This window comes from Sus scrofa, chromosome 2 (genome assembly GCF_054392235.1).
Source record: "Sus scrofa isolate SSC_HxYL_T2T_F1_AM1 chromosome 2, Sscrofa_HxYL_maternal_Yorkshire_Landrace_v2.0, whole genome shotgun sequence".
NCBI classification, from domain to species: domain Eukaryota; kingdom Metazoa; phylum Chordata; class Mammalia; order Artiodactyla; family Suidae; genus Sus; species Sus scrofa.
Genome location: NC_139384.1, coordinates 89,291,766 through 89,309,655, shown reverse-complemented (window position 1 = coordinate 89,309,655; position 17,890 = coordinate 89,291,766). Strand labels below are relative to the sequence as shown.

Genomic DNA, 17,890 nt, shown 5'->3' with positions numbered 1-17,890 from the left:
GGGGCCTTGTCAACTTCTGCAGAAGCAGAAGTCAGACCCATGACCCAAGATTGTTCTGCTCACCTCCTTCTGGAGCCTCTGTTCGGTGAGATCAGTGGTGCCCTCTCCTTGAGTTTGCTGGCCCAGTATTTTCAGAACCACACAGTATGTTGTTTGGTGATAGAGTACATGAGGGTTGTAGAACTATTTTTAAAAACAACTAGTAGTTCCCTGGCAGCCTAGCAGTTAAGAACTTGGTGTTGTCACTGGGGTTTGATCCCTGGCCTGGGAATTTCCAGTGCCCAAAAAAAAAAAAAAAAAGCAATTAGCATAAAGTCAGGGTATTTGTTACCTGGCAGAGGTTGAAGAGTGGGATACAGGGTTTCTAAGGAGAGCTCAGACTTCCTGTGCATATGAATCGCCTGGACACCCTGTAAAACTGCAGATTCCAAGACAGAGGTGGGGAAAGCTGAGATTCAGTATTTCATAATCTTTCAGGTGATGCCAGTTCTGCCCAGGGACTATACTTTAGTGCCAAGGTTCTAAAATACTGGTACAGGGAGTTCCTGTCGTGGCGCAGTGGTTAACGAATCCGACTAGGAACCATGAGGTTGCGGGTTCGGTTCCTGCCCTTGCTCAGTGGGTTAAGGATCCGGCGTTGCCGTGAGCTGTGGTGTAGGTTGCAGACGCAGCTCAGATCCCGCGTTGCTGTGGCTCTGGCGTAGGCCAGTGGCTACAGCTCCGATTCAACCCCTAGCCTGGGAACCTCCATATGCCGCGGGAGCGGCCCAAGAAATAGCAACAACAACAAAAGACAAAAGACAAAAAATAAATAAATAAATAAAATAAAATACTGGTACTGTTGTTTCTCAATTTGAGCAGTTGGTATACAGTGTAATTTTAAAATTATTGTTTTTACTCTTTGCATTGTCATATATGCATATATGTATATAGCTTTCACAACAAAAAAAAAAAAATACTTTTTTTTTGTCTTTTTGCCATTTCTTGGGCTGCTCCCGTGGCATATGGAGGTTCCCAGGCTAGGGGTCTAATTGGAGCTGTAGCCGCCAGCCTACGCCAGAGCAACAGCAACCAGGATCCGAGCCGCGTCTGCAACCTACACCACAACTCACAGCAACGCCGGATCGTTAACCCACTGAGCAAGGGCAGGGATCAAACCCGCAACCTCATGGTTCCTAGTCAGATTCGTTAACCACTGCGCCACGACGGGAACGCCCACAAAAAATTTTTAATTGCAAAAGAAAAATGTAATATGAGAAGGATGTATTGAACAATAATCTTGGAGATATAAACATGTCAAATCATAAAAGCCTTCCATACTTTATTATATTAAGGTTCTCCAGAGAAACAGAACCATTAGGAGACATGAGAGAAGGGGAATGGGGAGGTTGATTGATTTATTATAATCAGTTGGCTAATGCACCCAATGACAGAGGCCAACAAGTTCCAAGATCTGCAGCTGGCAAGCTGGAGGCCCAGGAGAACCAATGCTGTAGTTCCGCAGTGTGAATGTTGGCACACTCTAGACCCCATGAAGAGCTAGTGTTCCAGTTTGAGTCCCCAGGCAGGGAAAAAACAACAACAATGTCTTGGAATTCCTTTGAGACTCAGCCTCTCAGTCTATTAAGGATCAGCATTGTCACCAGGTGGGTTTGATCCCTGGCCTGGGGACTTCCACATGCTGCCGATGTGGCCAGAAAAAAACGAAAACAAAAAAAGGTGTCTCAGCTCAAGGCAATCCAGCAAGAGTTCCTTTTTACATAGCCTTTTTGGATCCATCCAAATCAGAAGGATAATGTGCTTTACTCATTCTACATGTAAATATTAACTTCATCCAGAAACACCTTCACAGACACCCAGAATAGTGTTTGACCACATATCTGGGCATATTTGATGCACAGAATCAACTGTTGCACATATCCTGGCAAGGAGTTTGCACTTTGATTTTTCCTGTGTACTATGGAGAACCAGTTCAAGGATTTATTTATTTATTTTATTTTATTTATTTATTTGTTTTTGTCTTTTTTGCCTTTTCTAGGGCTGCTCCCGTGGCATATGGAGATTCCCAGGCTAGGGGTCTAATCAGAGCTGTAGTTGCCGGCCTACGCCAGAGCCACAGCAACGAGGGATCCGAGCCGCATCTGCAACCTACACCACAGCTCACGGCAACGCCGGATCCTTAACTCACTGAGCAAGGGCAGGGATCGAACCCGCAACCTCATGGTTCCTAGTTGGATTTGTTAACCACTGAGCCATGACGGGAACTCCACAAAGATTTAAATAATGGTAAACCATGAATAAATTTGTGCCTTGTATAATGGTTGCAATGTTGTGGAGGGCAGGTCGGGGATGTGTGTGGGTGGTAGGACAGGGCTGTCAGCAGAGAGACCAGCTAGCAAGAAATGATGAGGAGGAGCAAGAAAGTGACAGTGTAGGAACAGAGGGGGCCAGATTCCAGGGAGACTGAGGTGGTAAAGTGAATGTGGTATGGTGATTGATCAGAATGTTGAGGAAGAGTAGGAGTGACGGATGAATCTAGAATTTCTGATTTTTGAGATTCCTTTTCCTAAGCCCAGGTTAGGAGAGTCTCTTCCAAGCAGTGGATTGCTAAGAAGTTGCCTTCAGCTTCATTGATCCCCTTTGCCGGGGTACCTGCAAAGGAATGGCAGGGGGTGTCAGACGCAGAGTTAATCCACCATTATGAAGTTAATATCTGTGTGTCCTGTGTACCATATAGTACCAGCCTCTGGTATGGCAGGCAGTGAACCACCCCTGGGAGCTACGAAGCCTCAGGTGAATATTTGTAGAAACACCCCCCACCCCAAGGGATTCTCAACTGTGCCTTCAAGGACTGTTAAGATGTGAGCAGCTGTCACTCCTGTGTTCACTACACACACACACACACACACACACACACACACACTCTCTCTCTCTCTCTCTCTCTCTCTCTCTCTCTCTCTGATACTGCTTCTGAGCTATGCTGTAAAAGTTTTGAACATAGTAACTTGGAATGCTAGTTTTGTTGGGTTCCTCCCTCCCTCTTCCTCCCTTCCTTCCTTCCTTTTTTTCTTTAAAATTTTATGGCCTCACCCACAGCATATGGAAATTCCTGGGCCAGGGATTGAATCCTAGCCTCAGCCATGACCTAGGCCACAGCTGCTGCAACGCCAGATCCTTTAATCCACTGCTCAGGGCCGGGGATCCACAGTGACCTGAGCTGCTGAAGTTGGATTCTTAACCCACTGCACCACAGCAGGAACTCCTGCATGTTTATTTTTAATGTGACTACACCTGGAGGGCTTGTACAAGTACAAGAATACAATTACTTGTACAAAGTTTTGTTAGAGCACTAAAGAATGGAATAAGGAACTTGACCAGGTTTGGGCTGAGTGATCAGGGGAAAAAAAATACTATAGAGGAGTTGATGTGTGAGCTGAACCTTAAAGGATTAGTAGTAAGTCTCCAGATGAAGGTATATTCTCAGTTCTGAAAGGAGTTCAGTTTAAGTCAGGGCCTCAAGGAAACAGCAGGGGATTAAAAGGAGAAGCTTATTGAGAGCAGATCAAATAGGCCTGAATGTGCCTGTGAGTTAGGAGTTGCAACTTCAAGTGTGAGTGAGGGGGAAATAAGGAATTTTTTCTTTTCTTTCTTGACAGCCTATGGCATATGGAATTACCTGGCCAGGGATCAGATCTGTACCACAGTTGCGACCTCTGCCATAGTTTCAACAATGCCAGGTGCTTTAACCCTCTATGTTGGGCCAGGGATTGAATCTGTGTCCTGGCGCTGCAGAGATGATGCTGATCCCATTGTGCCACAGCAGGGACTCCAGGAATTTTAAATGGTTCAAATAGTTTTATAGAGCTCATATTGAAAGCATCATGAAGGGTGGGTTAGAACAGAGGGAGAATGAAAACAGATCAGCATGAAGTTACTTTAGTAATCTAGGTCAAAAAAAGACATGAACTAAGATGGAGGTATCAAGGAGGGATCTCCTCGGAGAGCAGTTTAAAAGGTAGAATGGACAGAAATCAATGCCTAATCATCTGGAGGACAAGGATTGAGCCATGTACCGGGTCAGAGAGCAAAAGGAAAAGGGACAAATTTGGGGAAGAAGGCAAAGAGTTTCGTTTGGCGACTATGCTGTCTGATATCCATGTGGAAATTACCAGTTTACAGTTGTCTGGGGCACAGGACAGAGGGCTGGGCACAAAGATGATGACTCAGGAAATGTCCACTCAGTAAATATTTGAGTGCCTGCTCTGTGCCAGGTGGTCCAGCTATATAGATGGGGTTAGCTGGGGAGATGACAGCAATGAAAAGGGATGGGAGTTCCCGTCATGGTGCAGCGGAAACGAATTCGACTAGGAACCATGAGGTTGCGAGTTCGATCCCTGGCCTCAGTGAGTTAAGGATATGGTGTTGCTGTGAGCTGTGGTGTAGGTCATAGACACAGCTGGATCTTATGTTGCTGTGGCTGCGGCATAGGCCTGTGGCTGTAGCTCCGATTAGACCCCTAGCTGGGAACCTCCATATGCTGTGGGTGCGGCCCTGAAAAGCAAATAAATAAGTAAATAAATGAATAAATAAATATGAAAAGGGATGAAGGCCCTGCAGGTGTCGTCACTGAAGGAGCAGGCATGAGAAGAAGCAGCCTTCAAAGAGTGGCCTTGGAGTTTAGGAGCAGGTCCAGAGTGACTGCATGGATCTTAAGGGAGGAAAACGTTGAGAGTAAGATTAGTCATCAGAGCACAGTGCCTCAAAAAGGTCAAGTAGATACAGTTTGAAAAGTGTTCCTTGGATTTAAGAACCAGGAGGTCACATTGGTAAGTATGACAAAGTAGAGACTGGTCTTTGAAGAAACTCTGAAGCAAAGGAGGAGGATTAGCTGGACACTAAGAATGTTATCAGCTGCTCAGCAAGTGATAATAACCAGCCTCACAGCTGCACCCCCCCCCCATGCCGGAAGTGGCTTTTCTCCCCACCCCCATCCCTCCTTTTTTAGGTGGAGGAACCAAAGCTTCTCTAGATGTTTAGTAATTTGCCTGCTGTGAGCACACTACAGTTAAGCAACAACTAGGATGCAGACCCCACCTGGCTTTGCTCTTAACTCTGTACTAAATGGTATGTAGAGTAGGCTAGAGGTTAAAAGATGGGAAGTACTGAGTATTTGTCATAGCTTAGGGGAGGAAGGAACTGGTAAAGAGGGAGATGAATGGAAAATAGAGGGAAAAGGTGGTAATTGAGTGAGCAAGGACTTTGAAGAAGCTGGATAGAGAACCCAGGGGGGAGGGCTTGGTTTTGGAAGGGCATAGCATCACTTCTAAATGCACAGTTCCTAATTAAGTCAGAATGTCTCCATAAACAAGAAGATTGTGGAGTTTATGCTTTCAGTAGTTGTCATGATACATCTTTTTCATATTCATATTCCTATGCTTGATTGCATTTATAGGATAACAGAGTTCCAGTGGACTTCAGAGAGATCTAGTCTGATCAGCAAGTAATTTGTCTTTAAGTGAGCTCAGGTATTATTCCAAAATAACCCTGTCTTTGACGCTCTGTGGCTGCCAACCAGCCTCTCTCTCCTACCTTTTAAAAATAAATTTATTAAGATATACTTTACATATCATAAAATTCATCCATTTAGGAGTTGTCTGTTGTGCTCAGCAGAAACAAATCTGACTAGCATCCATGAAGATGCAGGTTCGATCACTGGCCTCGCTCAGTGGGTTAAGGATCCAGCGTTGCCGTGAGCTGTGGTGTAGTCACAGAACAGCTTGTATCTGGCATTGCCGTGGCTGTGGTGTAGGCCAGTGGCTACAGCTCTGATTTGACCCCTAGGCTGGGAACCTCCATATGCCGCAGGTGCGGCCCTAAAAAAAAAAAATCATCCGTTTAAAGTGTACATTTCAGTGGTTTTTTCAGTATATTCGCAGAGTTGTGCAATCTTTAGCACAATTTATGTCCAAGAAACCTATATGGCTTAGCCTATCAGTCCTCTCGCTCCCTTCCTTCCCAGCCCGAGTCAGCCACTCATCTACTTTTGTCTCTGTATCTCCCTTTTAAAACTAAACTTGGGGAGTTCCTGTCGTGGTGCAGTGGTTAACGAATCCGACTAGGAACCATGAGGTTGCAGGTTCAATCCCTGGCCTTGCTCAGTGGGTTAAGGATCCGGGGTTGCCATGAGCTGTGGTGTAGGTCGCAGATGCGACTTGGCTCCCACATTGCTGTGGCTGTGGCATAGGCCGGTGGCTACAGCTCCGATTCAACCCCTAGTCTAGGAATCTCCATATGCCGTGGGAGCGGCCCTAGAAAAAGGCAAAAAGACAAAAAAAAAAAAAAAAAAAAAAACCTAAACTTGGGAAAGAACAATCCATATTCTCTCGACATACTGACTTCTCAGTTACTTCCTAAGTTGAGGATTTTTACTCCAGTCATTCTGGAACTGCTTTGGGCAGCAGCATTGGTGATCAGACCCGATAGGTATGTTCAGCCTTTATCTTTCTGGGCGCCTTTTTTTTTTTTTTTTTTTTTTTTTTTAGAACAGGGACTCCTTTATGTTTGGACTTTTCTGATGCATTTAACCCGTCACTGTCTTTCATGCTCTGTCTTCAGTATGGGACCTTCACCTGCTTCTTGCCTGGCTTCTCACTCTGAGTGAATGGATCTGCTCATGGTTTTTATGTGCATGCATTGCTGATGACTATCTTTCCATGAACTCATGTCCAGTATTATTCATTGCCTCTTGGACATTACCTGGATTTCTTCATGACTAACTGAAGGAACCCTCCCCTTCTCTGCTGAAAAACCTTGTTTTTCCTTTATTCTCTAATCTTACCCATGTGTGTAAACTAGATAGAAACTCCTTTTCCCACTCCCCTGATACAAAATCAGTTTCCTGTATCTGCTGACTTTTCCTCTACCCTAAATCTGAAATCATTTCTTTTTTTTCCCATATCTGTGGTCAGGTCCTCATCTCTTTCATGAACTAGTTCTGCACTTTCCTACTTGGTCACTCTGGCTATAGCCTCCCTCCTAAATCCATTCACCACAGAGTCATTATAGAGAGCTTATAAAAACACAAATCTAACCTCACTTGCTTAGGTCCTACTAAAGTGACACAAAGCACATAAGTATTTAACACCCCACCCTCCCAGTCTGAATCTGATCAAGCTCTACCTGCCAGTTTATAGGAAGTACAGAGGATAGGAGGGCTTGTAAAGGATGGGGGCCTATAGTCAGCTGACACTATGAAAGTGGAAAATTTTACAGGACAAGTGACTAAGTGTCTTGGACAAATAAATAGCAAAGGAAGAAAAGGAAGAGAGAACTGTTACATATTGAAAAAGTCTTAAGAGCATGTCAACCAAATGCCAGTGTGTTGGATCCTGATTTGAATAAATCAGCTGTAGCAACAGTTGATCTTTTTAACCTTCAGTAACATTACATATCTTTTTTTTTTGTCTCTAACTTTTCATTGGAGAATTTAATTCATTTGCATTTGTATAATGACTGATATTTCTGAAATTATTTATATTCTTCTAGTATGTTTTGGTTTATTGTCTCTTTTTTTTCTTTCCTACTTTTGAGTAAATTGATAATGTTTTCTGTGATCTCTTTTATTCTACTGCTGGTTCTAAAGCTAAAAACCATATTTCTTTTTTTCTTTTTCTTTTTTTTTTTTTTTTTGGTAGCTTCCCACAAACTTTAAGGTAAATACTTAACCACAGTTTTTTTCTGACATACTTTATTAAGTCTGCAGCATAGGTATTATTAGTCCCTCTGTATAAATGAAAGAAGTTTCAAAGGTAAAGCATATTGCCCAAGATCATATAGCTTGTAGGTGACCTAAGTGGATTTTAAATGAGGTCTATATTATTTGAAAGCTTGTATATTCAGATATCTAACATTATGCTGCTTAAAAGGATTAAGGTTCAGTTAACTAGAATCACCCCTTTGTGACCATCTTGTTTTCTAGTGTTATTAGGCAATCTAGATCTGCCATTAATTTGCTTTGCAACTTTTAACAACATACTTTCTCTCTCCAGGCTTCAGTTTTCTCATCTGTAAAACAGTTTGAGTATCCCTCGTAACACCTTTTTCTTTCTCTGCTTTTTAGGGCTGCACCCATAGCAATGTGGAGGCTCCCAGGCTAGGGGTCAAATTGGAGCTACAGCTGCCAGCCTACACCACAGTCACAGCAACATCAGATCTGAGCTGCATCTGCAACCTACACCACAGCTCACAGCAATGCTGGATCCTTAACCCACTGAGGCCAGGGATCGAACCCACAAGCTCCTGGTTTCTAGTCAGATACCTTTCTGCTGTGCCACAACGGGAACTCCCCTAATAACACTTTTAGGTCATGTTTTTAAAGTACTTGGTGAGTTCTTTGATGATTTTTTTTTTTTTTTTTTTTTTTTTTTTGGCCACACCTGAGGCCAGTAGAAAGCTCCTGGGCCAGGGATCCAACCTGTGCCATAGCTGCAGCAATGCCAGATCCTTAACCCACTGTACCACATGGGAACTTTGCGATGGTTGTCTTTTAAGGAGCTTTTATATTTTAGTGATACATACTGAAGTATTTAGAAATGATGTGATTCGTCGGTTAACCCAGGGAGCATGGGCAGGATGTGAATAAGAACAGATGGGCTATGTGTTGTTTCAGTTGGGCAGTGGTTACATGGAGATCATATACTTTTTTTCTACTGTAGTGTACGTATGAAATTTTCCATAGTTATTATCAATTTTGTTTTTTGTTTGTTTGCAAAAGGTATTGATGAGACAGAGAAATATCAACACTAATGGGATACAGGATAATAATAAAGAATTAAAGGGGATTCCCATTGTGGCTCAGTGGTAATGAACCTGACTAGTATCTGTAGGATGTAGGTTCGATCCCTGGCCTTGCTCAGTGGGTCGGGAACCCCACATTGCTATGAGCTGTGGCATAGGTCGAAGATGCAGCTTGGATCCTGCATTGCTCTTGCTATGGCATAGGCCAATGGCTACAGCTCCAATTCAGCCCCTAGCCTGGGACCTTCCAAGTGCTGCGGGCATGGCCTTAAAAAGCAAAGAAAAAAGAAAAAGAAAAATTTTAAATTGTGGTAAAATATATGCAAAAATTTACCATCTTAACCATTTTTTAAGTGTATGGTTCAGCACGAAGTACATTGACATTGTTTGCAACCACACCATTGTCCATCTCCAGAACTCTTTCATCTTATTAAACAATAACTCTCCACATCCTCCCCTCCCCAGTCTCTGGTAACCCATTCTATTTTCTGTCTTTAATAAATCTGACTGTTTCAGATACTTCACACAATATCTGTCCTTTTGTGGCTGGCTTATTTTACTTAACAATGTCTTTAGGAGTTCCCATTGTGGCTCAGCGGTTGACAAACCCAACTAGTATCCATGAGGACATGGGTTTGATCCCTGGCCTTGCTCAGTGTGTTAAGGATCCGGCATTGCCATGAGCTGTGGCATAGGCCAGCGGCTGCAGCTCCAGTTGGACCCCTAGCCTGGGAACCTCCACATGCCACTGGAGCGGCCCCAGAAAAGGCAAAAAGACAAAAGACCAAAAAAAATAGACAAAAAAAAAAAATGCCTTCAGAGTTTATCCATATTGTAGCATGTATGCGAATTTCCTTCCTTCTTAAGGCCAAATAATATCAATATTCCATGGCCTGGGTATATACCACATTTTGTTTATCCATTTATGCACCAGCGGACCCTTGGGTTGCTTCTGCCTTTTGGCTCTCGTGGATAGTGCTACTGTGAACATGGGTGTTCAAATATCTGTTCAAGTCCTTGGTTTCATTTCTTCTGAAGATGGTATTTTTTTAGAAATTAAATTGCTGGTTAATACAGTGAAATTTTTTTTTTTTTTTTTTTTGGAACCAACCATAGCAGTTGCATCATTTTACTTTCCCATAATTGTACGCAAGGGTTCCAATTTCTCTATATCCTTGCCAACACTGGCTACTTTCTGGGTTTTTGATAGTAGCCATGCTAATGGGGTTTGAGGTGGTAATGATAAAGGATTACTGTGTTAGCTGTAAATGGTTATACACATGCATATATTTAAGAGTTTTTATTTCTAGAGATAAATACTGAAGTGTTTGTGGATTAAATGATATTATGCCTAGGATTTGTTTTTTAAATTATCCAGTTTTGGGGGGGGGGTAGGTGAGGGGAAGATAAAGACTTAGGAATGAAACAAAATGGCCAAATACCAATAGTTGTTTAAGTTAAATGATGGGCATACTTGGGTTCATTATACTGTTTTCTCTAATTTTGTGTATTTTTATAAATTTTCCACTAAATCACCTTCCATTATTAACCCACTCCATCACAGTCCATTCCAGCCTTTCCTTCAGCACTCCCTGTTGTGTCTTTACACTTCAGCAGTATAAAACAACTCGTCGTTGCTGTTGACTGTGCCCCTGGGATGCAGAAGCTCCCGGGCCAGAAATCAAACCTGTGCCACAAGCAGTGAAAGCGCCAGATCCTTAACCCGCTGCACCTCAACAACTCATTTTTTTTTCTGCTTACTTCCCTCCATCTGCTGTCATTCAGTGCTCATTTGTATATCCTTGCCTTTGTCTCTCAGCCAAAGTGCCTCCTCTCTTTTCTCTTGGATGATTCCTCTGGCTCATTTAATACCTAAGTCAATGTCCCTTTCTTCAGAAAGTCTGGCATATCATCTCCACACTGTTCCCCTATCTTTCCTCCCATAGTTCTCTGGCCTGCCTTTATTGCTTTGGCATCACATCGTGGGGGTGGGGCAGGAACTATGTCTTGTTTATCATTTTATCCCCAGTGCCTAGTACTCTGCCTCCAATATAGTAAAAACCTTGTGAATGTCTGAATTCACCATTATTTTGTGCACAGCCTGTATAGGGCAATGTCTGGCATATAGTAGAATCTCCATGAATAGCACTGCGTGAACCACAAGAATATCTCCCTCTAAACAGGGCAGTAATTAGCAAGATAGCAGTATGGACATTTAAAGCTGAGTGGAACCTCAGATCATCTTACCCAGGTTCTCAAATTTATAGGGCATGAAACCAGATCCTTTGAAGGATTTCAAAGGTCACACAGCCAGTTAGTAGTAGCCTGCTTTGTTTTCAAGCACCATGCAACCTTCTGAGCCTCACGTGACTTCCTAAGTACATTTTTCTATAGCCAAGAAATGTGCCAGCTGCCTGCCAAGAACAAGAACCAGTGTATATAGCAATTTTGATTCTCAGTAAACAGTGTGAATTTTAACTTTCTACCTTATAATCATACAGGAAGAGATTACATTGTATTTAATACATATACTTGCTTTTTATTTTTTCATTATACACTTTTTTTTCATGAATTTTATTTCATTTATAGTTGTACAGTGATCATCACAACCCAATTTTGTAGCATTTCCAGGCCCGCCCCCCCCCGCCGCACAACCTGTCTCCCTTGGAAACCATAAGTTTTTTAAAGTCTGTGAGTCAGTTTTCCGTAATGCAAAGAAGGTCATCATATACTTTTTTTAGATTCCACATATAAGTGATAGCTGTGATGTTGGTGTCTCACTAACTTCACTTAGCATGATAATTCTAGGTCCGTACATGTTGCTGCAGATGCCATTATTACATTCCCTTTTGTGGCTGAGTAATATTCCATTGTGTATATGTACCACATCCTCTTTATCCACTCCTCTATCCGTGGACATTTAGGTTGCTTCCATGCTTGTCTGTTGTATATAGTGCTACAGTGAACATTGGGGTACATGGATCTTTTCAAGTCATGGTTTTCTCTGGATAGATGATGCCCTGGAGTGGGATTGCTGGATCAAATGGTAATTCTATTTTTAGTTTTCTGAGGAATCTCCATACTGTTTTCCACAGTGATTGCACCAATTTACATTCCCACCAGCAGAGAATAGTTTTCTCCACACCCTCTCCAGCATTTATTGTTTGTAGACTTTTTGATGATGGCCATTCTGGCTGGTATAAGGTGTACTTCATAATACTTTTGATTGTATTTCTCTAATAATGAGTGATGTTGAACATCTTTTTTCATGTGTTTTTTGGCCATCCGTATGTCTTCATTGGAGAATTGTCTGTTTAGGTCTTCTGCCCATTTTTTGATGGGGTTGTTTGTTTTTTTGGTATTGAGCTATAGGAGGTATTTATAAATTTTGGAGATTAAGCTCTCGTCAGTTGATTCATTTGCACATATTTTCTCCCATTCTGTGGCTTGTCTTTTCATTTTGTTTAGGGTTTCCTTTGTAGAAACGTTTTAAGTTTAATTAGGTCCCATTTGTTTGTTTGTTTGTTTGTTTGTTTTTATTTATTTATTTTTGTCCTTCTTTTTTTTTTTTTTGGCATTTCTTGGGCCGCTCCCGCGGCATATGGAGGTTCCCAGGCTAGGGGTTGAATCGGAGCTGTAGCTGCCGGCCTACGCCAGAACCACAGCAACTCAGGATCCAAGCTGTGTCTGCGACCTACACCACAGCTCACAGCAACGCCCGATCGTTAACCCACTGAGCAAGGCCAGGGACTGAACCTGCAACCTCATGGTTCCTAGTCAGATTCGTTAACCACTGCGCCACGACGGGAACTCCTGTTTTTATTTTTATTGTCATTACTCTAGGAGGTGGATCTGAGAAGATATTGCTGTGGTTTATGTCAGTGTTTGGCTTGTGTTTTCCTCTAAGAGTTTTATAGTATCTGGTCTTATATTGAGGTCTTTAATCCATTTTGAGTCTATTTTTGTGTATGGTGTTAGGAAGTGTACTAATTTCATTCTTTTATATGTGGCTATCCAGTTTTCTCAGCACCACTTATTGAAGGGGCTGTCTTTTCTCCATTGTATATTCTTGCCTCCTTTGTTAATTAATTGGCTGTAGGTGCATGGGTTTAATTCTGGGCTTTCTATCCTGTTCCACTGATTTATATTTCTGTCTTGGTGCCAGTACCATGTGGTTTTGATGACTGTAGCTTTGTATTATAGTCTGAAGTCAGGGATCCTGATGATTCCAGCTCCATTTTTCTTTCTCAGGATGACTTTGGCTATTCTGGGTCTTCGGTGACTCCAAACAAACTTTAAAATATTTTGTTCTAGTTCTGTGAAAAATTAGACTTACTTTTTTTTTTTTGTCTTTTTAGGGCCACACCCATGGCATATGTAGGTTCCAAGGCTAGGGGTCTATTCAGAGCTGTTGCCACTGGCCTGTGCCACAGCCAGCAACGCCAGATCCAAGCTGCGTCTGTGACCTACACCACAGCTCATGGCAGTGCCAGATCCTTAACCCACTGAGCAAGGCCACGGATTGAACCCACAACCTCATGGTTCCTAGTTGGATTGGTTTCCGCTGCACCACGATGGAAATTCCTAGACTTGCTTTCTTTTTTTTTTTCTTGCTTTTTTTTTTATTACTCAATGAATTTATTACATTTGTAGTTGTACAGTGATAGACTTGCTTTCTTAAATAGCTTTTTTCCCCCAAAGTTTTTTAAAACTTCTCTATCAAAAAAAAATGATAGTCATGTGCTCAAATGACATAGAGCTGTACCCACACGTTGTGCTCATATCTTCTTCATGGTTGATATTGTGCTATAATTACGTAAAAGACAACTGTTGGGGGAAACTAGGTGAAGGTTACACAGGACCCTCTGTGTCACCTTTCTATGAATCTATAATTCTTTCAAAATAAGTTGGTTTTTTTTTTTTTTTTCCAAGGTGATGCTAAAAATGTCTAGGCACAAAACTGGGAAGTTTTTTGGAAAATGTATTTCTCAAAACTTGCCATTTTCAGTATATCCTTGTAGGTAGATTCATTGGCAAGGGATGGTACTTACACATTTCCTTAGTAATAGAGAAGTTGCTGAGATAGCTCAGTTGGAAGAGCATTAGACTGAAGATCTCCTTAGTACTCACTATGCTTCTAAATTGATGATACCAACCCATTAAGACAATTAATTTCTTAAGAGTGGCAATCTTTAGTAGCAACTTATAGAAGGTTCTCTTTCTTTACATACTTTACAAAATCATTTGTGACCATAGTGTTTGAGATTTCCTCATAGCACAGCCCATTTGTCTGGTAACCTCTTGACAGGGCTCTTAGTGATTGGACTCAGGGAAGTTCTCCTTACAGTTTGAAACTCTGACTCACTCCCTGCTGTTGTGTTTAATACCAAATGCCGCTTTTAGTTTCACAGGTGAAGGTGGAATTAATTTGGGCCTAGTCTCAATCTGATCAGGGGAGGTACAGGGATTTGAGGATCTGCAGCAGATCCTTCTCAAGCTTTAGGAAAGCTCGTGTAATCTGACTTTCGACTTCGTAGGAAGTGAGGGAGGTGTCGAACCCACAGCATGTGGAAGTTCCATGGCCAGGAATCAAACCTACACTATAGCAGGACAATACAAGATCCTTAACCTGCTGAGCCACTAGGGAACTCTGACTTTCATCTGCTGTAAAACAGGGACAGTGATACTCCACTGGAGTGCAGTGTGGGTGTGGTTGGAGAGTTGGTGGGAAGTTAAACTAGTGCCAGAGCCTGAAGGACTGCAGCACCAGGCTCAGGATTATAAAGACCTGAGGGCAGTGAGGTTCCCTTGAGGAGCTTTAAGGAAAAGAGGTACAGGATCTGATTTGCCCTTCAGCACGATCACTATGACCAAAGTGCAGAGTATAAACAAAGGTGAGGCAGCAAAACTAGATTTAGACTTGGTTGAAATTACTCAAGTAAGAGAAATTGGTGTTAGTGAATTCAGAGAAGTGTGTGGATTCAAGAAATGCTGAGGAGGTGAACTCAGTGGCTAGGGTTCTGATTGGATGCAGGGAGTAGAAGAGGCAGGGGCAAGACGCCTCTCTGGTTCCTCATTTATGGGCTGGGTATATAGGGGTGACAGTCTCTGAGACAGAAACAGACAAGGAAAACAGGACTGGGGAGAGGCTGCTTCAGGTTTGGACAGATTTAATCCGAGTTATCTGTGATACACCGCAGTAGAGCAGCCAGATAATTGGACAAACAGAAGTCCAGAGCTCTGTAAACATTTGTGGGTTAGAGATAACACATTCACTCACAAATATTTATTGAGTACAAGACATTGTTCTATGTATTGGGGTCTCTGCTTTTCATTCTAATGGGGGGGGGGGCCTAGGCCCATTCAAATTAGTGCCAGAATTGGGGAATTAACATGGAAATAGGATAGATACTGACTGCGAGGGAGGAGTAGGTGATTTGATAATCACTTTGAGGAGATAAGGGACCTGAATTAGAGATGAGCCACCCCTGAGAAGATCAGGGGAAGAAGTGTCCAGGACAGAGAGAAGAGCAAGTGCAAAGGCCCTGAGGCAGGAGTGAGCAGGCACATTTAAGTAACTCTAAAAAAAAGATTGGTGTGATTTAGGCATGATGCACAGTAGGAAGGGCCTGTGAAAGGAGGTTGGAGGGAGGCAAGGGCTGACAGATCAGCACTTGGTTCCTGGGCAGTAGGGTTTATTCTGAATGTGGTGTTCAGTCATAGGAATACGAAGACATGGAAATGTGTGTAGAGTGAAAAGAGGAGAGGACTCTGATATTTATTTGAAGGGGAGACCTATCTATCTGAAGGAGACTGAGAAGAAACAATTAGAAAAATGGAAGAGAAAGCAAGATAATGTGGTAAAGAAATAAGAGGAAATGAGTTCCCGTCGTGGCTTGGTGGTTAATGAACCCGACTAGTATCCATAAGAATGCAGGTTCGATCCCTGGCCTTGCTCAGTGGGTTAAGGATCTCACGTTGCTGAGACCTGTGGTGTAGGTAGCAGACATGGTTCGGATCCTGTGTTGCTGTGGCTGTGGTGTAGGCTGGCCACTATAGCAGCAGTTCGACCCCTAGCCTGGGAACCTCCATATGCTGCGGGTGCGGCCTTAAAAAGACAAAAAAGAAATATGAGGAAAAAGAACTTTAAAGATGGAGGGAATCATTAAGTGGCGGATGATGAGGGAGGGGGTATGAGGGAAAGACTGAAAATGTAGACTGTAAAACAGCATAAAGATCACTGCTGGTCTCCAAGAAAGCAGTCCTCCTAAATCCTCTCTTTTATCCTCCTCACATCCAATATCTAGTCACTTCCCACAGGGTGGACCAGAATGCTGGCTCTCAGGGTTGGGGGTTGGTGTAGGAGGAAAACAGAAGAGGGAGGAGAAGGAAAATCGAATGCCCAGTGAGAAGGGGCAGGAAGCACTAGCGGTGGCTCTGGGTAGGGATCACTGATGAGGGGGCCACCCCTGTCTTAAACAGCCACATCTTTTTGTTATCTCAGAGTGGAAAAACTCCCATTCTGAGTAGTTTGACCACAAAGCACACTGGAATTTCATTGGTGGGTGGTAGAAGAGGGAGGAAGTAAGGCTAATGGATGGGTGGGGGCAGGATGCTGATTTGGTGTCCATAAGATGTGGCCACTTCAGCTTGACTCAGAGCAACATTAATATCCTGGGGCCCCTCTCCCAGAGCAGAAGAAGATGAGTGGCACAAGCTAGGGTAGGAGTCAGGTCTGCAGGGTGCATTGCTGGAAAACTGACTGGATGAGCATGCAGGGCTTCCAGTTTATCATCAAATGTGCAATATTCTTCAGCAACGCCCCACCCCTTGTGAAGGAAATGAGCGTCAGATCACCTTATTCCAGAACTGGATCCTTCTGAAACCCTATGTATCAGGAAACCATTCAGTAGTTAACACTAGGAACCTCTGAGCTGAGTATTCAGAAATACCAGGTATGCTGAGGGCAAGTACCTGACAGCCAGTCTTAGTCTTCTATGCTGTATAGCTCTTATTGTATTTGTTCTTAAATAATGTACAATCTGTTCAGACCATTTTCCCATCTCTGTTATAAATTCCTGGAGATCAGTCTCCATGGTTTCCTCATTTTCGCTTTACTCTGCAGTGCCCTGCATATATCAGGCACTCCTGCAAATGCTCAAGGCTGAAAAATCTGCTAGGGCCACCACATTCCACACTCCTTAGCCCTGCCTACATCATTCCGCTTAAATTTTGTGAGCAGTTGAGAAAATGACCCCCGTGTTTCCTTTGGCCAGAAGCAATTGGTATTGCAAAATTAAGTTGTTACTTTGGAATTGGTCTGCAGCTGTTTGCATGTGGATATTGAAAGGAGTGGTAGCCTTTATAATTGTTAGGGCAAAGAAGGATTCTGTTCTGAGCTGACTCATCAAGTGCCTTGACCTCTTAGGTTTCCATCTTCCTCCTTAGGAAAATAGAAAACTGAGTTTCCAGGTTTGCAAACAGTCCAAACCTGACACTGAAGAAGGAATCATTTTCCAAAAAGAAAATAATAGAGTAAAAATCCAGAAAAAATTAGCAGCTCATTTTGATTTCCTTCTGACTGCTTCAGTGCGTATGAATTTACCTTCCCCAAAGGAAACTTCAAACAATGCTGTGTTTTAGGATCACGCTTCCTTTCCTCCTCTTACCCCTAGGTGGCAGCAGGAAGCAGAAAAACCTGCATGAGCATAAAGCCCACATCCTTCTGTTGAGGGGCTGTGTTCTTGAGTTGGGTCTTAGGGTCATGTTTTGCTTATACCTCTGCCCTATGGTTGCATTTACTGAGCATTCCTGTTTTTCTAAGCTAACTTAAGTACCCACGTATGTATATAAAGAAATAGCTAGGATTTATAGAGCACTATGCAGTCAGCTTTAAGTTAAGAAATAAAATCTTGAAGGGGAAAGGTTGGAGCATTAAAATTGTAATTTGGGGTTGATAAAATTGCTCTCCTTGTTTTCTTGCTTGTTGCACGTTTGTGTCTGCAGATAGATTGGCCCTGAGAGCTAATGCTCATGGGCCACACCCACTACCCTCAGGTACTTCTGTACTCAGGCTCCTAGGGAAGGTGTGGTG

At 42.7% G+C, this 17,890-nt stretch overlaps 1 protein-coding gene and 1 long non-coding RNA gene across 2 annotated transcripts in view; both read left to right on the top strand.

Moving 5' to 3' along the window:
* Window positions 1-17,890, top strand: part of MAML1 (mastermind like transcriptional coactivator 1) — a 58,243-nt gene that overhangs the window by 16,333 nt on the left and 24,020 nt on the right. The gene's annotated exons all lie outside the window — the stretch shown is intronic.
* LOC146405556 (uncharacterized) lies at window positions 8,893-17,324 on the top strand. The gene is made up of 2 exons (XR_014837984.1): window positions 8,893-11,021; window positions 15,757-17,324. It is a non-coding gene; the product is annotated as an uncharacterized LOC146405556 (long non-coding RNA).